Below are 25,345 nucleotides of genomic sequence, written 5' to 3'. Positions count from 1 at the left end.
TCTGTCCAATGGAATTATCCCTATAGACGGCGCAAATGTTTCTGACTACCTCCGCTACTTTCTGTCCTATATCGAATGGGCTCTGTCGAACTCAATCAGAATCTTATGTCGGAAATGTTGCAATTTCTCTACCTGGCACCCCATTTTCTACAGTCCACAACTCCATTCCTGATCTCCAAGGGAGAAGATGACAATATGTAATCTCAAACAGCAACATATAACCGCAAATAAACAATTACAATCGATAAATAAACCCATCGCAACAAGAATATTAACATGCAAAACAAAAACGATATTGTCTTACGCACCAACCTAATATAAGAAGCACTGACTCTGGCTTTCATTTTTCGCCTTGTTCTATCATATCTCTGAAAGCGTTCTGAATTTGTGATACCTTTTCATATCTTTCATTCCTATCTCTAATGTAGGGGGTTATTTTCAGCAACTTTCCACTGAAACAGGAGTGGGGCAGGGGAATTCCCAATTTGGAATATATGGGATGGTTCCGGAATTTGCCGTACAACTATGGTGAAACGTCCCCAAAATCTTAGGGAGGTAAGTCGATGATATGTTCGGAAATTGGTTGTCGTTACTATTGTTGATCTACCTTCGTAAGGTGAATCTGTCCCCAGACTGGAGGCAACTTTGAAAACCACACTGCTGTTTTAGCCATGCCCCTGTGGGAAGTTGTACGGCCCTTCGACCTCTGAACGAATTCTACCTGGCAAGTTATACCGGCATATGCAGCTTAATGTGGATTTTAAATCACAATGCAATTTGGCGTCTTCACGTTATCAATCATTGCCAAAGATGAAAGAAGTTAAAAGAGACCGAAAAAAGTCTACGACCCAGGACTGAACCCTGTGCTGTTAGATGTGGAGTGTGGGACTTATCCACTTAGTTACCGAACTATCGTGTCAGACCTCATACATCTTCAATGACAGGAAAATTTGGTGCCGATTTAGTAAGTTTTTTCTATATTATTTTTATTTGCTGTGTCTTACTGAATTCAGTGTTTCCTCCAGGACAAATCGATTGAAAAGAAGGGTTTTCTAAGAGCAATAGTTTGAAAAATAATCTAACTCATAATTTGAAACCATTGCATTCTCCCTTACAAAATTCTAGAGTCTATAAAGTTAGCTGTGACACTTGTTCAGCCTATTACGTAGGACAAACAGGACTAGCAATTACATTTAGATTCAAAAAACATCACTATCATCATCAGGCTTGATTTCTTTCCAGCGAGCCCGGTAGGAACTTGGAACTTTGTCAACGATATGCTCCAATGATTTCTGCCCTGATACAGCTTTTTTTCTATACAATGCATCTTGCGTCACTCCTCTTCTCTTGAGATATTTATTAATCTAGTCTGTCCATCTCCCCCTAGGCCGCCCAATCGGCTGCATTCGCTTCGCAAGACACAGTTCAGTCTTGCAGCGCTTATTCTTTCTTCCACGGTCAAGGTCACCTACAGCTCTCCTTACCTATTCGTTTCTGGGTTTTTAGAGAGCTGACCTAATGAACTTGATTTCACATGCCTGTATCTGACTCTCTTCTCTCCTATTTAAGACACAGGTCTCCAGACTATATCTCAAAATTGGCAGGAGATACATTGTCTACATGTTCTGTTTAGCTCTTAACGAGGTTCCTTTGTTCCAGATTAGGATTCGTGCTTGGTGGAAAAGCTGGATCCTATTGCTACTCTGTTTAAAACCTCTAGTCTGGCACTTCCATTACCGAGGTAACAGAGACTTCTCACAAATTCAACCTTCTCTCCTTACTCACCTTCAAGTATGATCTTACAAGGAATGTCTGTCCTACTCATCACCAGTGCCACTGTCTTACTCTTACTCACAGTCAACTTCAAATTTAAATTTTTTTTTATTCCAGTAATCCAACCTCCTCTGAACCGCCATTCGTGTCCCTGCTCAAATGGTGATGTCATCAACAAATAGATCTTCATATCCTACTACTTTGATTTCATTCATGATTGTGTAGATAAGGGTAGTAATGGGGAAAATGAACTGCCTTGCTAAACACCTCTGTTTGGCTTAAACCATTTTGATCTTCACCCCATACTTGCACAATGCTTCCATAACCTTCATACCGTATCTGAACCTTTTTAATTAATGAATCAGGCACATTCTCACAAGCATCCCCATATTTTACCCATTGGTACACTGTCGTATGCTTTTTCCAAATCCAGGAAAACTGTTATTGGATCCTTCCCTTTTTCCCAATAGCTCACCATTTACTGACAGAGGGAATAAATGAGGTTTATTGTTCCCCTGATACTTCTGAATCCGTGCTGTTGTTCTTCAAATTGATGTTTTTTTTCAGTCTCTTTTCTATGATATTTTTCATTACCTTAAGGCGATGCGAACTACTCGCTGTTGAGCGGAATGTCGTTACACGTATTGGCAAATGCATTGAGGTTGACGGATATCATTTTGAGCATTTATTGCATTAGTGTCGTATTTACAGGTAATCACGCTGTAATAGCATGCGTTCTCAGAAATGATAAGTTCAAAAAGGTACATGTATCACATTGGAACAACCGAAATAAAATATTCAAACGTACTTACGTTCTGGATTTTAATTTAAAAAACGTACCTGTTACCAACTGTTCGTCTAAAATTGTGAGCCATATGTTTGTGACTATTACAGCGCCATCTATCACAAACCGAAAAAAGTGGTCCAATTAAAACATTCATATTTCTTTACGTAGTACACAAATATGTAATAAAATATGGGGGTTCCTATTTAAAAAACGCAGTTGATATCCGTTTGACCTATGGCAGCGCCATCTAGCGGGCCAACCGTAGTGCCATCTCGTTTCCCCCTTCAAACTAGACAAGTTTCGTTCTTTGTAGCTTTTTTTCGATTGACGCTTATTTCGTGAGATATTGAGCCCGGTCACTATCAATGGACCACCCTGTATAGTAATTCATTTTCACACAAAATGTATAGAATATTTATTATTGCATTGTCCTGTATAAATTTTTAATTTGCATAATACTTGCGATATGAACACTTAGATGATAGATAAAACATTTTTGTTAATGTAAGCAGCTGATTTCTTCGATTATTAACAGATGGCGCGACTTGTTTCGTGTCCACGTTGTGGCAACTTCGGCCTGTGAGCGTCCTTGTCTGATAACATTTCTAGTGCGTGTTTCCTCTCACAGTATAGAGCGGCGTATAGTGTGCTACGTCATGTAACTATAATTTCTTTTTTGACAAGAACCATTGCTATGTCAGGTCACATACCCTTAATTTTTATGTGGTTTTTAAATATGATTTTAAGATATTATTTTATATAGCGAGAGCATTTTTTCTGTTTTCATCCGTGTGAATATCATCGCCTCATAAATTTATGCAGTGCAATAACCTTCTCTTCTTGGTTTCCTCTACGATAATGATTTTATTATCTTTATAGGTAACTGCTTTTGGTTTTTTTCTGATGAAGACACCCGTAGTCGGTGTCGAAACCAGGTCAAGTTAAGTGTTGTTGCAACTGGTTGGCTGTATTATACAAATCACATTCTTGCACAGTTACTGGCACAAAAAATGGTTCAAATGCCTCTGAGCACTATGGGACTTAACTTCTGAAGTCATCAGTCCCCTAGAACTTAGAACTACTTAAACCTAACTAACCTAAGGACATCACACACACCCATGCCCGAGGCAGGATTCGAACCTGCGACCGTAGCGGTCGCGTGGTTCCAGACTGGAGCGCCTAGAACCGCTCGGCCACATCGGCCGGCTTACTGGCACACGGCCATGTTTAAAGCTGTATATTTAATAAATACACCATACCTTCAGGTATAGAAAAACAAGCGCATATTCTAATGCAACGTTGTGTCAAAATTTCAAAGCAATCGGTGAAGAATTTCCCGATGTTCAATATTTTGTACAAAAGAACATTTACATCTATAAAGATAAAAATGTAATTGTTCGTTTTTTCAGTATCTTAAATCTCCGCAAGTTTTCTTCACCGATTGCTTCGAAATTTTGACACAGCCCCACACCTTTACAGATCCTCCACAAGCTTGAACAGTCCACTGCTGACGTACACGGTCCATGGACTCATGATGTTGTATCCATACCCGTACACGTTCATCCGCTGGATACAATTTGAAACGACGCTCGTCCGACAAGGTAACATGTTTCTAGTCATCAACAGTCCACTGTCGGTGTTGAAGGGCTCAGGCGAGGCGTAAAACTTTGTGTCTTGCAGTCATGAAGGGTACAAGAGCGTGCCTTCGGCTCCGAAAGCCCATATCGATGATGTTCTGTTTTGAATGGCTCGCACGCTGACACTTGTTGATGGCACAGCATTGAAATGTGCAGCAATTTTCGGAAAGGTTGCACTTCTGTCGCGTTGAACGATTCCCTTGAGTCGTCGTTCGTCCCGTACTTGCAGGATCTTTTTTCGGCCATGGCGATGTCGAAGATCTGATGTTTTATCGGATTCCTGATATTCTCGGTACCCTCGTGAAGTGGTCGAACGAGAAAATCCCCACTTCACCGCTACCTCGGAGATCGCTGGTGCGCCGACTGTAACACCACGTTCAGACTCATTTAAATCAGGATAAACTGTCACTGTAGCAGCAGTAACCGATCTAACAACTGCGTCAGACAGTTGTTGTCTTATATAGACGTTGCAGACTGCAGCTTCGTATTCTGCCTGTTTACATATCTCTGTATTTGAACACATGCCTATACCAGTTTCTTTGACGCTTTAGTGTATTTGTGAATCGTAGTCTCCGAGGCGGAATTTGGGGACCATGTCAGCATTTGCCTAATCGGGTGTGGATAAAAGCCTCAAACCACACTCAGGCTCGGCAGTCTACCAGAGCAGCGGTTGTTAATCCGCCACGTGGATTCGTTCGGGGTGTTGCTCACCTTCCCGTCTTGAAAGCTAATGCAATGAGCGTTACTTGTGCTGCACGAGCGGGTCATATGTGTCATTGTGACCCCCAAAATTTTCACAAACGATAATATTTTAATAAGCCACCTGTGCTTCCTGTTCGCAAAACTCTCAAAGGCCCGCTATACTCTTCTGGAAAAACATAGAAAATTCTCTTTAGAAATACTTGTAGTGTTGTAAAAAAATAGCTACCAATTGTTAGGACTTGTAGATGAGTGTTCAGCATGGTTGAGAAGTGTTTTGTATCCCGCCTTCCAGGCGGGGACTGCTCCTGTAAACTGAAGGGTATCCCGAATGTAGGAAGTGAGTAGGAGCAGGAAAAGGTGAAATGCTTCGGTACTGCGTTTAACTTAACAGAACATTATTAGAGAATAGTGGTCAACGACATAGGTAACTTCGCACTGGTGATGAGCACGTAGGTGCGAAGCCGTACAGGTATCAACGCTAACAAAAGTTACACAGGCAAAATCTGTAGTGGCTACCCTCCTATGAAAGAGAAACAATGTTGCTTGGTCGTCTCCTCGGAATCTAATGGGTTGAATCCGGAACGGCGCTCGTAGAGCTGCACAGCGGCGGCTAGAGGGTGCTGTCGTCGGTGTCGTAGTGTCAACCTAGCAGAGCGCACCTACGTTGTGACATCGTAGCTATCGATACCACAACTTGTATGTGCAGCAGGGATGGCTCTACATCATTTCAGTAGTTTTCGACTGAATTGCTTAAACTAATAGCGTCGCATTACGCCTGAAGCCGGAAATAATCGAAATTAGGAGGGATTTTTTTCTAGGTCAGATCGGTTATTATGAAACCATAATGAAAAATAAAAACTTTTCATTTGCAGTTTTAGCTACACCTTCCAACTACTTCTCTACACAGTCGCCACTTAGACGTTTGCGTAGCGTAGTACCAACTTCCCATAACTCAAGTCGTAGATGGCAGCCGCCTATGCTTTCCGCGAATTCTCTGCGTTGGTCTGGTGCTCTTTGTCTATGTCAGAATAATAAAATAGTTCCTCATAGGCAGTGGTTCATGTGAACGTAGAGATGAAAATCAGAGGGAGCAAAGTCCGGGCCGTATTGTGAGTGATCAAACACTTCCCATCGAAAACACTGCAGGAGCGTCTATGTTGCAGCTGCAGTGTGCGGCTGAGCATTGTCTTGAAGAAGGACAACGCCTGATGACAACATTCCCCTTCGCATGTTCTGAAATGCCCTTCCTAGACGAATTTCTCGAATCTCTTGACCCATTTGCTGAGTGATCGAATGGAAGAAAGGACAGATCGCTCCCGTATATGAGAAGGGTAAAAGAAGGATCCGAAAAATTACAGAGCAATATCTTTAACATGGGTTTACTGCAGAATCCTTGAACATATTCCCAGTTCGAACATCATAAATTTCCTTGAGAGGGAGAAGCTTCTGTCCACAAATCAGCAAGATTTAGAAAGCATCGCTCGGGCGAAACTCAGATTGCCGGTTTCTTGCGTGAACCATGGATGAGGGGCAACAGCCGGATTCCATATTCGTAAATTTCCGTAAAAAATTTTACACTGTGCCGCACTGCCGACTGTTAATGAAGGTACAAGCACACGGAATGTGTGTGAGTGGCTCGAGGACTTTTAAAGTAACGGAACCCTGTATGCTATACTAGACGGAGAGTGTTCGCCAAGAGTGCCCCAGAGAGGTGTGACAGGACCACTGTTACTTCCTATATATGAAAATGAACTGGCAGACAGGATAAGCAACAGTCTGTGACTGTTCACTGATGGTGCTGTGGCATGCGGCAAGCTGTAGTCATTGAGTGAGTGTATGAATATACAAGGCTTAGACAAAAATTTCTTGTTGGTATGATGAATGGCAGCTAGCTCTAGATGTAGAAAAATGTAAATTAATGCAGATGTGCAGGAAAAACAAACCCACATTGAGTACAGCATTCCTAGAGTGCTGCTCGATACAGTCATGTCGATTAGATATCTAGGCCCAACATTGCAAACCAATATGAAATGGAATGAGCATGTATGGATTGTAATAGCGAAGGTGAATGGTCGACTGTGGCTTGTTGGAAGAATTTTTCGGAAAGTACGGTTCATGTGTATAAAGGGCGCCGCATGTCGGTAAGTAGTGCGCCCCGTTGTCGAGTATGGTTCGAGTGTTTGGAATCCGCACCAGGTCGTGAGCTGGGCTCGGCTCGTGTTCATCCCGTTTATTGTTTGTCATTTTCTCTTACCGTACTTCAAAAACGCTTCAAATGGCTCTGAGCACTATGGGACTTAACATCTGAGGTCATCAGTCCCCTAGAACTCAGAACTGCTTAAACCTAACTAGCCTAAAGGACATCACACACACCCATGCCCGAGGCAGGATTCGAACCTGCGACCCTAGCAGTCGCGCGGTTCCGAACTGAAGCGCCTAGAACCGCTCGTCCACCGCGGCCCGCCCTCTTACAGCACTGCCGCCTCGTTTTCTTATTCCATTTACTGGCGTCACTAACTTCCTGCCTTACCTGCCCGTGAGTGGCAGCAGCAGCGCTCATCGATAAATGCACTGTTGCACTATCTCTGGAGCGACCGATGGTTTTTCCGGGTCGTCGTCTGTCAGGAGTTCAGGGACGGACCTCCAGTAAGGTGCGGATAGCCAGTGCTCGCCGACCGCTGGCTACACACATGAACTGTCCGACGGAAGGAGATTGGAGCGGGACGACCGTTGGTCGGTCGTTCGGTCGGTCGTCTCATCGGGCGACGTGTATTTGGTCTTTTGACCGTTTCTGGGACTATATACTTATATGGATATGGTGTCTGTTCTTTCGGATGTGGGTGTGTGTGTGTGTGTGTAATCTTATGGGACTTAACTGCTAAGGTCATCAGTCCCTAAGCTTACACACAACTTAACCTAAATTATCCTAAGGCCAAACACACACACCCATGCCCGAGGAAGGACTCGAACCTCAGCCGGGATCAGCCGCACAGTCCATGACTGCAGCGCCTGAGACCGCTCGGCTGTTCTTTCTGTTCGAAAGAAGATACACCATATCCATATAAGTATATAGTTCTGGCAATACCGACCAAAACCTTCTTCTTCTGTGCGGATGCACACATATTCCCCGAACTCTTACGGGACCTGGTAAGAATGTCTTCCACGAGTAATGCGTGCGTTGGGGTGGGACACTAGGAATGTAGTGTGTGGACATACAAGGTGAGAATGTGGGTCTCGCGGGGGGCGTGCTCGAGATAGTCCCTGCAGTCGCCCTATCCACTGTGCCCTCGGTGGCTCAGATCGCTAGAGGGCTGCGTGCTCTTTGTAATAAAAAAACTGTCAAGGAATCAACGATCAACTTGAACGGATGTCTTGTGACGTCCGCCCAGACCAAACGCAAAGAACTACACTCCTGGAAATTGAAATAAGAACACCGTGAATTCATTGTCCCAGGAAGGGGAAACTTTATTGACACATTCCTGGGGTCAGATACATCACATGATCACACCGACAGAACCACAGGCACATAGACACAGGCAACAGAGCATGCACAATGTCGGCACTAGTACAGTGTATATCCACCTTTCGCAGCAATGCAGGCTGCTATTCTCCCATGGAGACGATCGTAGAGATGCTGGATGTAGTCCTGTGGAACGGCTTGCCATGCCATTTCCACCTGGCGCCTCAGTTGGACCAGCGTTCGTGCTGGACGTGCAGACCGCGTGAGACGACGCTTCATCCAGTCCCAAACGTGCTCAATGGGGGACAGATCCGGAGATCTTGCTGGCCAGGGTAGTTGACTTACACCTTCTAGAGCACGTTGGGTGGCACGGGATACATGCGGACGTGCATTGTCCTGTTGGAACAGCAAGTTCCCTTGCCGGTCTAGGAATGGTAGAACGATGGGTTCGATGACGGTTTGGATGTACCGTGCACTATTCAGTGTCCCCTCGACGATCACCAGTGGTGTACGGCCAGTGTAGGAGATCGCTCCCCACACCATGATGCCGGGTGTTGGCCCTGTGTGCCTCGGTCGTATGCAGTCGTGATTGTGGCGCTCACCTGCACGGCGCCAAACACGCATACGACCATCATTGGCACCAAGGCAGAAGCGACTCTCATCGCTGAAGACGACACGTCTCCATTCGTCCCTCCATTCACGCCTGTCGCGACACCACTGGAGGCGGGCTGCACGATGTTGGGGCGTGAGCGGAAGACGGCCTAACGGTGTGCGGTACCGTAGCCCAGCTTCATGGAGACGGTTGCGAATGGTCCTCGCCGATACCCCAGGAGCAACAGTGTCCCTAATTTGCTGGGAAGTGGCGGTGCGGTCCCCTACGGCACTGCGTAGGATCCTACGGTCTTGGCGTGCATCCGTGCGTCGCTGCGGTCCGGTCCCAGGTCGACGGGCACGTGCACCTTCCGCCGACCACTGGCGACAACATCGATGTACTGTGGAGACCTCACGCCCCACGTGTTGAGCAATTCGGCGGTACGTCCACCCGGCCTCCCGCATGCCCACTATACGCCCTCGCTCAAAGTCCGTCAACTGCACATACGGTTCACGTCCACGCTGTCGCGGCATGCTACCAGTGTTAAAGACTGCGATGGAGCTCCGTATGCCACGGCAAACTGGCTGACACTGACGGCGGCGGTGCACAAATACTGCGCTGCTAGCGCCATTCGACGGCCAACACCGCGGTTCCTGGTGTGTCCGCTGTGCCGTGCGTGTGATCATTGCTTGTACAGCCCTCTCGCAGTGTCCGGAGCAAGTATGGTGGGTCTGACACACCGGTGTCAATGTGTTCTTTTTTCCATTTCCAGGAGTGTATATCGAACAAAATGAAATAAAAAGATGCATAGAGCGTCTGCCATGTAAGCAGGGGATTCCGGGGCACACATTTTCACCCGTCCCCGTTGATATATATCAACGCCCGTCAGCAGATGACGGTATTAATATAATTCTAATTTCGTTTCTGAGCCACGCACTTGGTCATCTTGCCGGATGTGTGTCGGTTCCATCCTTGTGCAGAGATGTTGTGGCCAATGGGCAAGAGTTATCTTTGCATGTTTGGGTCAGTGCCAGGGTGCCCGGGTCACCGTGTCTCCGAGTTCCGAGCGGACATGGAGTTCGAGTTGGGTTGGAGCTGCAGTCAGCTTCGTACAGCCAGGACTCGCCCGACCGTCGCCGACACACGTAATGTGAGTGGGAACGACCGTGGTTGGTCGTTTGGTCGGTCGTTCATCGAACGACGTGTATTTGGTCGCCGACCGCTTGTGGAAACTCTTTGTGTGTCGAATTGATTTGTTCTTGTTGTTCCACAGTGATTGCTTTTACAATTGTTCGCGTTCTGGTGCAAGTGTGTTTACGTGGAACTGTGTGTAGCTTCTGTGATTTCCACTGAGAAGATGAATGCTGTCTGCGTACTGGAGTAGGCAGTTGGTCGGTTGGGGCAGAGGGAATTGATTAGGTTGTGGGTTGGTTCTTCAGCCGTCCTTAGGTCGTGTTGCAACCTGATTGTTTAGTGTTACGCTTGGCTACCCGTCTCACCTAAACTGTGGTTAGAGTTTCCTCCCCAGGCCGACCCTTGGAGCACTTCTGAGCACCGCTGTTTGTTGTCTGTGATTGTCATTTTATTTGGTCGCAGGTACTGTGCCAGGTGTTCAGTCGTGTATTAATATTGTCTGCTTTATGTTTAGTATATGGCCTTCAGCCGAACTTCATGACAACTAGTTTAAGAGTAGGCCTTCAGCCATGTTTCTTTTAAAATTCTTGTTGCTCTGTATCTAGGCCTTCAGCCGAGTTTGTTTCAGAATCTGTGGCTTTAATATGTAAATCCTTGTCTGTAAGATTTCTCTTTAATTATCTTGAATTCTTGAAACGGCCGTCACCCGTGTTCCGTAAATGTTTATCTTAAGATTGTCTTTAATTATTCTTGGGTAATTGATTTAGCCTTCAGCCGACAAGATACTTCAAGCTTTTCTGTTGTACTGTGTAAAGGCTTATCTTTAAAGCATCTCCTTCATAATGAAAAGAAATTTTTTTTTAAATTGGGCTTTCAGTTGAAGAATTAACTTGAATTCTCCTTAATATGGCCATTAGCCGGAATTTGTAAATGCTTGGCTTTTAAAGAATTTCCTTAGCTGATCTGAAATATTAATTCGTCCTTTAGCCGAGAAGATAGTGTTATTTTACTCAAGTAAGGCCTTCAGTCGCCACTCTAAATCCATGTGTTTTAAAAGTAATCATTTAAACTTATTCTGGAGAAGTTACTTGGGCCCTCAGCCGTGAATTAATCTTTGTTGTTTTAAAGAGAAAACTGTGCATTGGCTTGAGGAATAAAGCTGTGAGTGTTCTTGTATAACTACCAGTAATTGACCTTGGCCCCTTTCCACAATATGATCCGCTCTGTGCTGCGAGACCAGATTTCAGGTCCGATAAAGGAAGACTCCGAGGCAGTTCAAAGACGGGCTCCTAGATTTGTTACCGGTAGGTTCGAGAAACATGCAAGTATTACAGAGATGTTTTGGGAACTCAACTGGGAATCACTGAAGGGAAGTAACGTTCCCTTCGTGGAGCACTACTGAGAAAATGTAGAGAACAGGCTTTTGCAGTTGACTGTAGAACGATAACACTGCCGCGAAAATATATTTCGCATATCGACTATGAAGATAAGTTAAGAGATATTAGGGTTCATAAAGAGGCATATAGACAATCGTTTTTCCCTCTCTCTGTTTGCGAGTGGAACAGGAATAAAAATGACAAGTAATGTACAGGGTACCCTCTGCGACGCACTGTACGTTGGCTACTGGAATACAAGAAGATGTAGATGTAGATGTAGATGTAGTTGTAGAACTAGATCATCGGTTGACGCTCACATCCTTCCTTGATTGCCTGCATCTTGACCGTCTGTACATCTTGCTTCGAAAGTTCCTGACCATTGCAGTACTTTGCTGTCACACATGACAGTACGTTATGTTGACTGCATGAAATCAGGTGGACCTCACAGCATGAGGAAATGGAATGACTGCACCCACTTCACACTTGGCAGGAGACTTTATGACTCCAGGTATCTTTACGTGCTCGCCGTGCGCCCAGAACTGAAAGCCAAGCAGAAACGCTGTGCAACACTCGTCCACAAAGCTTCGCCGGATTTTCATTGTGGTTTTAACTTCGCGACCGATTTGACCTTGGAAAAAAAGAAAAATACCTCGTATTTATGTGAACGTTACAGGGAACTAATGAATACTTATTTACCGTTTCAGACACATACAGGGTGTTTCAAAAATGACCGGTATATTTGAAACGGCAATAAAAACTAAACAAGCAGCGATAGAAATACACCGTTTGTTGCAATATGCTTGGGACAACAGTACATTTTCAGGCGGACAAACTTTGGAAATTGCAGTAGTTACAATTTTCAACAACAGATGGCGCTGCAAGTGATGTGAAAGATATAGAAGACAACGCAGTCTGTGGGTGCGCCATTCTGTACGTCGTCTTTCTGCTGTAAGCGTGTGCTGTTCACAACGTGCAAGTGTGCTGTAGACAACATGGTTTATTCCTTAGAACAGAGGATTTTTCTGGTGTTAGAATTCCACCGCCTAGAACACAGTGTTGTTGCAACAAGACGAAGCTTTCAACGGAGGTTTAATGTAACCAAAGGACCGAAAAGCGATACAATAAAGGATCTGTTTGAAAAATTTCAACGGACTGGTAACGTGACGGATGAACGTGCTGGAAAGGTAGGGCGACCGCGTACGGCAACCACAGAGGGCAACGCGCAGCTAGTGCAGCAGGTGATCCAACAGCGGCCTCGGGTTTCCGTTCGCCGTGTTGCAGCTGCGGTCCAAATGACGCCAACGTCCACGTATCGTCTCATGCGCCAGAGTTTACACCTCTATCCATACAAAATTCAAACGCGGCAACCCCTCAGCGCCGCTACCATTGCTGCACGAGAGACATTCGCTAACGATGTAGTGCACAGGATTGATGACGGCGATATGCATGTGGGCAGCATTTGGTTTACTGACGAAGCTTATTTTTACCTGGACGGCTTCGTCAATAAACAGAACTGGCGCATATGGGGAACCGAAAAGCCCCATGTTGCAGTCCCATCGTCCCTGCATCCTCAAAAAGTACTGGTCTGGGCCGCCATGTCTTCCAAAGGAATCATTGGCCCATTTTTCAGATCCGAAACGATTACTGCATCACGCTATCTGGACGTTCTTCGTGAATTTGTGGCGGTACAAACTGCCTTAGACGACACTGCGAACACCTCGTGGTTTATGCAAGATGGTGCCCGGCCACATCGCACGGCCGACGTCTTTAATTTCCTGAATGAATATTTCGATGATCGTGTGATTGCTTTGGGCTATCCGAAACATACAGGAGGCGGCATGGATTGGCCTCCCTATTCGCCAGACATGAACCCCTGTGCCTTCTTTCTGTGGGGACACTTGAAAGACCAGGTGTACCGCCAGAATCCAGAAACAATTGAACAGCTGAAGCAGTACATCTCATCTGCATGTGAAGCCATTCCGCCAGACACGTTGTCAAAGGTTTCGGGTAATTTCATTCAGAGACTACGCCATATTATTGCTACGCATGGTGGATATGTGGAAAATATCGTACTATAGTGTTTCCCAGACCGCAGCGCCATCTGTTGTTGAAAATTGTAACTACTGTAATTTCGAAAGTTTGTCTGCCTGAAAATGTACTGTTGACCCAAGCATATTGCAACAAACGGTGTATTTCTATCGCTGCTCGTTTAGTTTTTATTGCCGTTTCAAATATACCGGTCATTTTTGAAACACCCTGTATATACCCTACCGGCCATTATAATTGCTACACCAAGAATCAATGCAGATGACAAACGGTTATTCATTGCACAAATATATTATACTAGAACTGACATGTGATCGCATTTTCACGCAATTTGGGTGCATACATCCTGAGAAATCAGTACCCAGAACAACTACCTCTGGCCGTAATAACGGTCTTGATACGCCTGGACTTTGAGTCAAACAGAGCTTGGATGGCGTGTACAGGCACAGCTGCCCATGCAGCTTCAACACGATACCACAGTTCATCAAGAGTTGTGACTGGCGTATTGTGACGAGCCAGTTGCTAGGCCACCATTGACCAGACATTTTCAAATGGTGAGAGATCTAGAGAATGTGCTAGCCAGGGCAGCAGTCGAACATTTTCTGCATCCAGAAAGGTGCGTACAGGACCTGCAACACGCGGTCGTGCATTATCCTGCTGAAATGTAGGGTTTCGTAGGGATCGAATGAAGGGTAGGGCCGGCCGGAGTGAACGATCGGTTCTAGGCACTACAGTCTGGAACCGCGCGACCGCTACGGTCGCAGGTTCGAATCCTGCCTTGGGCATGGATGTGTGTGTTGTCCTTATGTTAGTTAGGTTTAAGTAGTTCTAAGTTCTAGGGGACTGATGACCTCAGCATTTTAAACATTTGAAGGGTAGAGCCACGAGTCGTAACACATCTGAAATGTGACGTCCACTGTTCGAAGAGCCGTCAATGCGAACAAGAGGTGAACGAGACGTGTAAGCAATGGCACCCCATACCATCACGCCGGGTGATAGATACGCCAGTATGCCGATGAATACATGCTTCCAATGTGCGTTCACCGCGATGTCGCCAAACACGGATGCGACCATCATGTTGCTGTAAACAGAACCTGGAGTCATCCGAAAAAATGACGTTTTGCCATTCGTGCACCCAGGTTCGTCGTTGAGTACACCATCGCAGGCGCTCCTGCCTGTGAAGCAGCGTCAAGGGTAACCGCAGCCATTGTCTCTGAGCTGATAGTCCATGCTGCTGCAAACGTCGTCGAACTGTCCGTGCAAATGTTTGTTGTCTTGCAAACGTCCCCATCTGTTGACTCAGGGATCAAGACGTGGCTGCACGATCCGTTACAGCCATGAGGATAAGATGCCTGTCATCTCTCGTGCTAGTGATACGAGGCCGTTGGGATCCAGCACGGCGTTCCGTATTACCCTCCTGAACCCACCGATTCCATATTATGCTAACAGTCATTGGATCTCGACCAACGCGAGCAGCAGTGTCGCGATACGATAAACCGCAATCGCGATAGGCTAAAATCCGACCTTTATCAAGGTCAGAAACGTGATGGTACGCTTTTCTCCTCCTTACACGAGGCATCACAACAACGTTTCACCAAGCAACGCCGGTCAACTGCTGTTTGTGTATCAGAAATCGGTTGGAAACTTTCCTCATGTCAGCACGTTGTTGGTGTCGCCACCGGCACCAACCTTGTGTGGATGCTCTGAAAAGCTAATCATTTGCATATCACATCATCTTCTTCCTGTCGGTTAAATTTCGCGTCTGCAGCACGTCATCTTCGTGGTTTAGCAATTTTAATGGACATTAGTGTAGATTAGGATTAAAATACTTTTCTGTACTGAAGGCGAGATTCATTTTTTACGCTCTACCGAAAGCCACTAGTCTAATTGATTCTTCTTTAATTTTGTTTTGTTATAATTGAAATAACGCTAATTTAAATTATTATGAAATAAAATTGTGTGTAACAGAAACAGGTGAGAATTCGAAACATAAACACAATAAAATAGTCAACTAGTCGACATTTTTTGAGAAAATAATTGTTATTGCAAAAACCACTAAACTATTAGACTGGAAAATGTATAATATATTTAAAGCTACAAATGTCTTACTTTGCATCGAAAACTGGGATGAACTGATTTCTAGTTCAGTATCTGATAAAAGAATCACTAACGGTAGCTTGTACTTACAGGTTACTAGAGACTTTCTGAATCGACAAATACGTTATCACGTTAAATAAGGAGTATTTTCTTTTGTTTCAGCTCGCACGTATGATGTGTGTCAACTGAAGCGAGAGGGATTGAAACCATGGTCTTCCCACATTCCAGCCCAGAAACGACAAGTAGTCTGCAAGTGAGGAATGGATAATGTGTGTGCGGCCAAGAACAGATGAGTAGTAAGTGTCTCTAAACTGACTACCAACAAATTCAAGCACTAAAACTGTCGATATCTTTGCACCACAAAGCATTATTTTTTAACAAAATCTCTGCTGATACTTTGGTGATGGTTTAGACGGAATGGCAGATATTTTCAAGAACTGGCATTATAAACAACAGCAACATAATTAGTTCGTATAAATATGTGTACAATTTACAGTGAGTGTTTCATTGTTATGCATATAAAAGCCTCATTACAATAGTCAACACTCCACAGATAAAAATACTGATTAACACCACTTCCCCGGCCACTGTGGCCGAGCGGTTGTAGGCGCTTCAGTCCGGAACCGCGTGACTGCTACGGTCGCAGGTTCGAATCCTGCCTCGGGCATGGATGTGTGTGATGTCCTTAGATTAGTTACGTTTAAGTAGTTCTAGGGGACTGATGACCTATAGTGCTCAGAGCCATTTTTTGAACACCACTCCCTTTTTATTTTCAAAGTTCCCACTATCGACTGTTATACACATTTCGCTCTTCTTCTGTGGACATTTTTGTGCAAGTTTATGAGGTTCATAATGTGAACAGCTATTCCTCTCTTGTGTACAGCTGTTGTCTGCAGAGTTTACTGTTCATCCTTCCCTGCAGCCTAATATGTAAAGCAGTTGATGTACCGACCGAAGGATTCGACACTTACTTTAATGCTCGGGTTTATTCACAACTGAAACACTGTGGAATAAGTAAATCAGATCATAGGTGCCGTGTCAAAGTCCACTAGAGCCAAAATAGAACAAGATAGTTTTATAAGAAAATACAGGATTCAACAGCCACGTCGTCTCACGGAATTAACTAAGTCATCAAAAGTACGAATGCGGTAGAAATCCAGCGAAATGGCACGGCTAGTCTCCTCCCTCAGTCTGTGTTGCTAGGCGATACGAATTGCCTTCAACAGCCGATTCGAGTCCTTAAACAAGGGCCACGAGCGGTAGCTGAGGGCACCTTGATAATAGACGTTGGTCGGAAACAGTCTGAATAGCTTGTATGGGAGTTGCAGGACAGATTGTGCCGAGAAATAAATGTTAAGAAAAATAATTCGACGCGTTGCACCTTTTCCGAGTTAATTACCATTTAAATTAGTCAATCAGACCGTAGCTTGCGCAAACTCAAGCGGCCAGCCATATGTAATTAGCGCAGTTCTTCTCATAGAGTAGACGATATCTCGGGTTCGATCCTTACTTGTTCGGTTTTATGCAACCAAACGAAGAACACGTTTGGCGACACTATCTCCGACGATCAGCTTGAATTTGCGCGGGCAACGGCCTGGTTGGCTAACTTCAACGTTAATTAACTCGGAAACTACCCTGCAGCACCCTTACAAGCTTTTCAGATGGTTTCTGACCACCATGTATACTGTGAGTGTCCTTGACGCTTTCCTAGTAGTCAGCGCTCCCAAGACAAGTTCTGACCACGACGTAAGTCACCGTTTGTGCGGTCCCCATGCCGATATGGAGCCGGAGTTTGAGTCGCCATTAGGTCACGTTACAATACAGATAACGGCCATTCGAACTTGATGGCCAGTGAATGTGAAACGGGCAGCCGATGTATTGGACAGGGAATGTGTTGGATTTATCTGTGTGAGCCGATGACTGGACTACGCATGATCTCTTTTATACTAAAAGGCTATTAGCAGTTTGATAGACATAGTAACCTCTAGTAACGTCAACAGCAAAAAATTTTGCAGGACTTGAGTTTGTAAGAAGTTTCAGTAAGGCAACAGGACAGTTAAATGACGCCCAATCAAACTGCACCACAAATGCAAATTAGAAAACAGGACTCAGCTACAGTATGTGTTAGAGATCTATTGATGCATTGAAGCTGCACCAAATGGCTCTGAGCACTATGGGACTCAACTGCTGAGGTCATTAGTCCCCTAGAACTTAGAACTAGTTAAACCTAACTAACCTAGTGACATCACAAACATCCATGCCCGAGGCAGGATTCGAACCTGCGACCGTAGCGGTCTTGCGGTTCCAGACTGCAGCGCCTTTAACCGCACGGCCACTTCGGCCGGCGAAGCTGCACCAGTGAAAGCTATAAACGGCATTAATTGAATTAATCGCCGCTTACCGATAACCCAATGGTAAATTCCTGTGGTTGTTTACCACCGCTGCCGCGCTGGTGTTGCATCCAAAAACAATGAAACGCATACAAGTCGTCCTGATCTTATGTACGACATACTTTTTTACATGAAGCAGTGATGTCTGTTGAAATTCTTTACGCGTCTATAGTAGACCTATATTCCACCGTTTCAAGAGAAGCTTCTATGACTCTTTCGCTTTTCAGTATTTTCGGAAGGTAGAGTGTGCGTGCCCCATGAAATTAAAACAACGAAAATATAATAGCAATTACAATTAGTAGACGTTACTGCGCTTATGGGAACTGTCTAGGATATGCTTCACAAACGTAAATATCATGACTAGAAAACAATGCCATGGAGAGTGTAAGGCTGTCCAGCACTACTTTACAAGTTATATTCCAGAGGCAGTCGGCTAGCTCGAATGGTTCATACATCGGAGTCGTTAGTACACGTGATTCAGATTTAACAAGGGCGCATCAAAACTGTACATCTTAACGTCAAGCAGCTGCTGTTCCACATATATTGAAGTATTAAATATATCTTTAAGGGAAATTTTCACTCTAAAATATCCACACAGTTCTGAATTATTTACTCTCTCCTTAAATAAGCTTCTGAGCAGACGCGGCCTGCCATCCCTTTACTTAGCAATTATGATGAGGATCTAACCATATTTACAGCAGCTTTCGCTGAGTGCATTTCATTTTAGCTTGAGCGCTCTTCATAGCAACAGAGCGACCGAATAAAAGTCATATGCCTCCGGGCGCGGAATAACGTTAAATGGCGTAATTTAGCAGTACACGTCGCGTTGTTAATGAAATTTTCCTTCCTGGGAATTACGTGCACACGCATACCAATTTCATTTTCGATTTTTCCCGGCTCCAAAGGACGACACAATTCTGAAGTAGCTGGAGGTGGGCTTTTCTTTTATTTTCAAAGCAAAATCATACGAACAGAGGAATTAGACTCCGCGTTAAAGCTGTGGTGCCTTTGAATACTTTTTACTATGCACTGTACCGGTCTTGTGAATCATTATGAGCAAATGCTGCAGTTTGTTACTCAGATGCAATGTTCTAAAGTGCTTTCTGAAGCAAGTATGTTTCGACGATGCCAAGCTGTAACGTTCGTGGTCTGACAATGTCAACTTTCATTTTAGCAAAGTTTTCCTTTGTTGCGTTGTTACATATTGCTCTATAGGAAAACTTAGAGAGTTACTTGATCTGCTGAAATCTTTTATAAAACAGTCGTTCTATGTTTGTTTCATTAAAATAGACAATCCGAAAGCCCGTGCCATCATAAAATTCTTTATTTTCGTCGGTGTATCGCCAACGTAACTCTGCCCAAAGTTGGTGACGGAATATGAGGACCCTGCTTCATCATGACTAAGTAATAAAGGAGCAAATGAATTTTAACGTAGCTGTACTTCTCTTGAAGTTAATGCACGTGAAAGATGTGCTGAAATCGCAGCTAGAAATGAAAACCAGAGATCCTGCGCCCCTGGCAGATCTAATAGCGACCCTCCTCCTCCAGAAAACTATACTTATTCAGTTTTTTCGACTCTTATTTAACTAATTTTAATTTTGTAAATAGGCTTCATAAAAATGAAGTACAACGAAACCGACTGGCAGCGAGACTTGATCAAATATATTATTTTTCAAGTCAAGATGCTTTTTCTCAAAGCATACTGATCGTACGGGTTTGAATGAGTTACCATTAGAAAGTCAAACAATAGAAAATCCAGGATGGAAAGTAACAATATTATGAAAAGGAAAGTTGCCACTCATGTGTGGTTTCAATTGCCTGAGACTGCAGTCGTGTGTGTGAGTTGCGTTTGCGTGAGTCGCTCGCTCTCACTCTCTCTCTCTCTCTCTCTCTCTCTCTCTGTGTGTGTGTGTGTGTGTGTGTGTGTGTGTGTGTGTGTGTGTGTGTCGTCTATGCCTTACTGACTGAATGCTTTATTTGTGACAGTCTTTTTGTTGTGCCTATCTGCGGCTCAGCATCTCCACTATGTGGTGAGTGGCAACTTTCCTTTTCATAATATTGTTATCATTAGAAGGGTTCTTGAACCGTGTAAGGTGGAATTGTCTCTTGACCTTCATTTCTTACATATTCCGACCTCACCATCGTATTCTGCGTATCAAGACGTTTCATTCGAGCCCAAACTCGATAGGGTAGAGTCAATTTTACATATTTCCTTTTAGTCGATATGCAAATCTAATGAATAAATCGCAAATGCGCACCGAGATTAAAAAGTCGAGGCTGGCGTACACAAACATTCAAGACACGACGGCCACAGGGGTTTTTGTTCGGCGGAGGCAACCAGCCCTCTGGAAACTCCGTAGGAGGTGTGGGTTAGCACGCAGCTCTGTTGGCCAGCCGACCGCCCACGGACCAAAACAGTTTTTGCAAGATAAAAGGGATATGGCCTGCATGTTCACCTCAAAAGCAAAACCCGCTGTATTGTTTGGGAGAAGCCCAGCATACGCATTTTTTGACGGACCTAGTGCGAAGTCTCAGACTTCTCACAAGTGGACGGTAAACACCTAACGCAGATGCTACACTCCTGGAAATGGAAAAAAGAACACATTGACACCGGTGTGTCAGACCCACCATACTTGCTCCGGACACTGCGAGAGGGCTGTACAAGCAATGATCACACGCACGGCACAGCGGACACACCAGGAACCGCGGTGTTGGCCGTCGAATGGCGCTAGCTGCGCAGCATTTGTGCACCGCCGCCGTCAGTGTCAGCCAGTTTGCCGTGGCATACGGAGCTCCATCGCAGTCTTTAACACTGGTAGCATGCCGCGACAGCGTGGACGTGAACCGTATGTGCAATTGACGGACTTTGAGCGAGGGCGTATAGTGGGCATGCGGGAGGCCGGGTGGACGTACCGCCGAATTGCTCAACACGTGGGGCGTGAGGTCTCCACAGTACATCGATGTTGTCGCCAGTGGTCGGCGGAAGGTGCACGTGCCCGTCGACCTGGGACCGGACCGCAGCGACGCACGGATGCACGCCAAGACCGTAGGATCCTACGCAGTGCCGTAGGGGACCGCACCGCCACTTCCCAGCAAATTAGGGACACTTGCTCCTGGAGTATCGGCGAGGACCATACGCAACCGTCTCCATGAAGCTGGGCTACGGTCCCGCACACCGTTAGGCCGTCTTCCGCTCACGCCCCAACATCGTGCAGCCCGCCTCCAGTGGTGTCGCGACAGGCGTGAATGGAGGGACGAATGGAGACGTGTCGTCTTCAGCGACGAGAGTCGCTTCTGCCTTGGTGCCAATGATGGTCGTATGCGTGTTTGGCGCCGTGCAGGTGAGCGTCACAATCAGGACTGCATACGACCGAGGCACACAGGGCCAACACCCGGCATCATGGTGTGGGGAGCGATCTCCTACACTGGCCGTACACCACTGGTGATCGTCGAGGGGACACTGAATAGTGCACGGTACATCCATACCGTCATCGAACCCATCGTTCTACCATTCCTAGATCGGCAAGGGAACGTGCTGTTCCAACAGGACAATGCACGTCCGCATGTATCCCGTGCCACCCAACGTGCTCTAGAAGGTGTAAGTCAACTACCCTGGCCAGCAAGATCTCCGGATCTGTCCCCCATTGAGCATGTTTGGGACTGGATGAAGCGTCGTCTCACGCGGTCTGCACGTCCAGCACGAACGCTGGTCCAACTGAGGCGCCAGGTGGAAATGGCATGGCAAGCCGTTCCACAGGACTACATCCAGCATCTCTACGATCGTCTCCATGGGAGAATAGCAGCCTGCATTGCTGCGAAAGGTGGATATACACTGTACTAGTGCCGACATTGTGCATGCTCTGTTGCCTGTGTCTATGTGCCTGTGGTTCTGTCAGTGTGATCATGTGATGTATCTGACCCCAGGAATGTGTCAATAAAGTTTCCCCTTCCTGGGACAATGAATTCACGGTGTTCTTATTTCAATTTCCAGGAGTGTATATATTTCCAGATTGGTTTGCTTAGCCATTCTGCCATTTGTAAGAGTAACCCTGATTGATGGACTATTTCTGACGCAATGAGCCATAGGAGTGAGGGAAAGACAGCGGATGATATCCCCTTTCGCTTTTTGCTTGGAGGGAAGTCGTTCCGGTGACGCTCTTGGTAGCAGGAACACGTAGCAGGAGCGAGTGCGCTCGTGCGTGTACGCAGAGAATGAGGAACAAAGTCTCTACTCAGTAGTGCACTGAGAGAGCACCTCTGTTGCTAGCGAATTGGAGTGATACTCTACATTGAGTCGCTCACGATTAAGTGTTTGTTCACTGTGTTGGTCACGACCCTTAAATGTGCGGCCTCGTGGGATTAGCCGAGTGGTCTAAGGCGCTGCAGTTATGGACTGTGCGGCCGGTCCTGGCAGAGGTTCGAGTCCTCTCTCGGGCATGTGGGTGTGTGTTCGTCCTTACGATAATTTAGGTTAAGTAGTGTGTAAGCTTAGGGACTGATGACCTATGCAGTTAAGTCCCATAAGATTTCACACGCATTTGAACATCTTTTAATGTGCGCTGTGAATACAGACAGTGTATTAATTAGCGCCTGCGAATGAATATTGAGTGGCATCATGATGGAGTGGTTATCTGACAGGTGTACCACGCCAGTAGTTAGACTAGGGGCAGATAGGAGTCCTTGACTTCATCAAGGCGTAGTGAGAGTTCGATTGGCAAAGGTCAATCCTGATAGAAAGAGATAGTTTTGTTATTGTTCAGCGGCAAACGACACAGGCAGCAGTCGTCGCAGCTCACGGTATAGTGCGCTGTACAGGATGGGCGTATGGGCAGGCGGTGGGCGTTATGGAATAATAGGGTAATTTTTAGAGAAAGGCCATTTATTGGCTAAAGCATGTTGAAAGGGGCTACATAGGCCTAGGGAGGTGAGGGTGAGCCAGAGCTTATCATTTGGCGAACATTGATCGCGAAGCTACCGAAAGTTGTTGTCTGCCAAAACTAAGTCCACAGTGCCGCAGCACCGGGAGAAGCGGGAGATGTTCAATGCTACAGGGCGCGCATCCGACTTGCGGGTGAGCAAGAATACAAGAGTGCGAGCCCGGCGGCGGGCGGCTGGGTATATTCGACGCACCACGCTGCTTCCTCCGCCCTGATTGGTCAGGACCGAGCAAACCGTGCGTGCGGCATGGAACTTTCCAGAGCGTCGCCTGCTAAGCGACGCCTGGGGCGGCGTTACCTCGTAAGCACATGAGAGAGGCGCGTGATCAATGTGCCCTTCCTCGGTGCTGACTTCCTGTTACTAGACCGTGGGACGAAAGAATTTAGAGGCAGCTAACACTGCCGGCCGTGGCTTGGCCGCAATGGAAAAATGAAGTTACAGTTTGGAGGCTAGTACGAGGGCAGTTCAATAAATAATGCAACACATTTTTTTTCTCGGCCAATTTTGGTTGAAAAAACCGGAAATTTCTTGTGGAATATTTTCAAACATTCCCGCTTCGTCTCGTATAGTTTCATTGACTTCCGACCGGTGGCAGCGCTGTACGGAGCTGTTAAAATGGCGTCTGTAACGGATGTGCGTTGCAAACAACGGGCAGTGATCGAGTTTCTTTTGGCGGAAAACCAGGGCATCTCAGATATTCATAGGCGCTTGCAGAATGTCTACGGTGATCTGGCAGTGGACAAAAGCACGGTGAGTCGTTGGGCAAAGCGTGTGTCATCATCGCCGCAAGGTCAAGCAAGACTGTCTGATCTCCCGCGTGCGGGCCGGCCGTGCACAGCTGTGACTCCTGCAATGGCGGAGCGTGCGAACACACTCGTTCGAGATGATCGACGGATCACCATCAAACAACTCAGTGCTCAACTTGACATCTCTGTGGGTAGTGCTGTCACAATTGTTCACCAGTTGGGATATTCAAAGGTTTGTTCCCGCTGGCTCCCTCGTTGTCTAACCGAACACCATAAAGAGCAAAGGAGAATCATCTGTGCGGAATTGCTTGCTCGTCATGTGGCTGAGGGTGACAATTTCTTGTCAAAGATTGTTACAGGTGATGAAACATGGGTTCATCACTTCGAACCTGAAACAAAACGGCAATCAATGGAGTGGCGCCACACCCACTCCCCTACCAAGAAAAAGTTTAAAGCCATATCCTAAGCCGGTAAAGTCATGGTTACAGTCTTCTGGGACGCTGAAGGGGTTATTCTGTTCGATGTCCTTCCCCATGGTCAAACGATCAACTCTGAAGTGTATTGTGCTACTCTTCAAAAATTGAAGAAACGACTTCAGCGTGTTCATAGGCACAAAAATCAGAACGAACTTCTCCTTCTTCATGACAACGCAAGACCTCACACAAGTCTTCGCACCCGAGAGGAGCTCACAAAACTTCAGTGGACTGTTCTTCCTCATGCACCCTACAGCCCCGATCTCGCACCGTCGGATTTCCATATGTTTGGCCCAATGAAGGACGCAATCCGTGGGAGGCACTACGCGGATGATGAAGAAGTTATTGATGCAGTACGACGTTGGCTCCGACATCGACCAGTGTAATGGTACCGTGCAGGCATACAGGCCCTCATTTCAAGGTGGCGTAAGGCCGTAGCATTGAATGGAGATTACGTTGAAAAATAGTGTTGTGTAGCTAAAAGATTGGTGAATAACCTGCTGTATTTCAATGCTGAATAAAACAACCCCTGTTTCAGAAAAAAAATGTGTTGCATTACTTATTGAACTGCCCTCGTATAGTAAAGTCTGCTACTGTCTGGCTCATCCTTTACAGCGCTACAGCATAGGCGAGCCCCATCTTTCCTCCATTAGAAATAACATACTTCATTCACGTCACTCCATTACATTTCTCACGCGACAGCCTCGACCGTACTTAGAAAAATTCAATCGGATAATTATTCAAGTTGAGTAGGCGCGGCTCTCAGCCATTCGCCGAGTAAATAACATTCTTAAAGAAAAGGGATAAAAGAGCTTTTCCACACTTTGCATATAAACGTCATTAACAGGATTCCTATCCATAAGAAGTAACCTCCTATTCTGAAAAGAACCCGGAAATTTGTGTATCAGTTTATAAATAAAAGTTTCACTTGATTTTCTTCAATTTTGCAATAAATAATATTTTCCAGTCGTTTAATGTTTTTCTTACACTAACTAGCAGTACTCCAGTACCCAAGTATCCCGTTAGTCACGTAAGAAAATAAAATATTTTTGTGTCTTTTCCTTACAGTGGACGACTCCAGAAGATATTTATTGCTGCAAGTTTTTCAGGTATTTCTTTTTGGTACGTTAGGAGCATCTGTCTGACTTGGGGGGTGGAAATTGATTCTTGGAGGAGCCAAAGGGCACTTGTCAG

General features: G+C 45.7%; 1 long non-coding RNA gene across 1 annotated transcript in view; it reads left to right on the top strand.

The window, feature by feature from the left end:
• LOC126237848 (uncharacterized) overlaps positions 1–25,345 on the top strand; it is a 468,023-nt gene that overhangs the window by 258,713 nt on the left and 183,965 nt on the right. The window contains exon 2 of the long non-coding RNA XR_007545217.1: positions 15,767–15,904. This is a non-coding gene — a long non-coding RNA (uncharacterized LOC126237848). The remainder of the gene's footprint in view (positions 1–15,766; positions 15,905–25,345) is intronic.

Source organism: Schistocerca nitens, chromosome 1 (assembly GCF_023898315.1).
Source record: "Schistocerca nitens isolate TAMUIC-IGC-003100 chromosome 1, iqSchNite1.1, whole genome shotgun sequence".
In the NCBI taxonomy this organism is placed as follows: domain Eukaryota; kingdom Metazoa; phylum Arthropoda; class Insecta; order Orthoptera; family Acrididae; genus Schistocerca; species Schistocerca nitens.
Note: the sequence above shows the minus strand (reverse complement) of the source record. Positions and strands in the feature narration are given on the sequence as shown.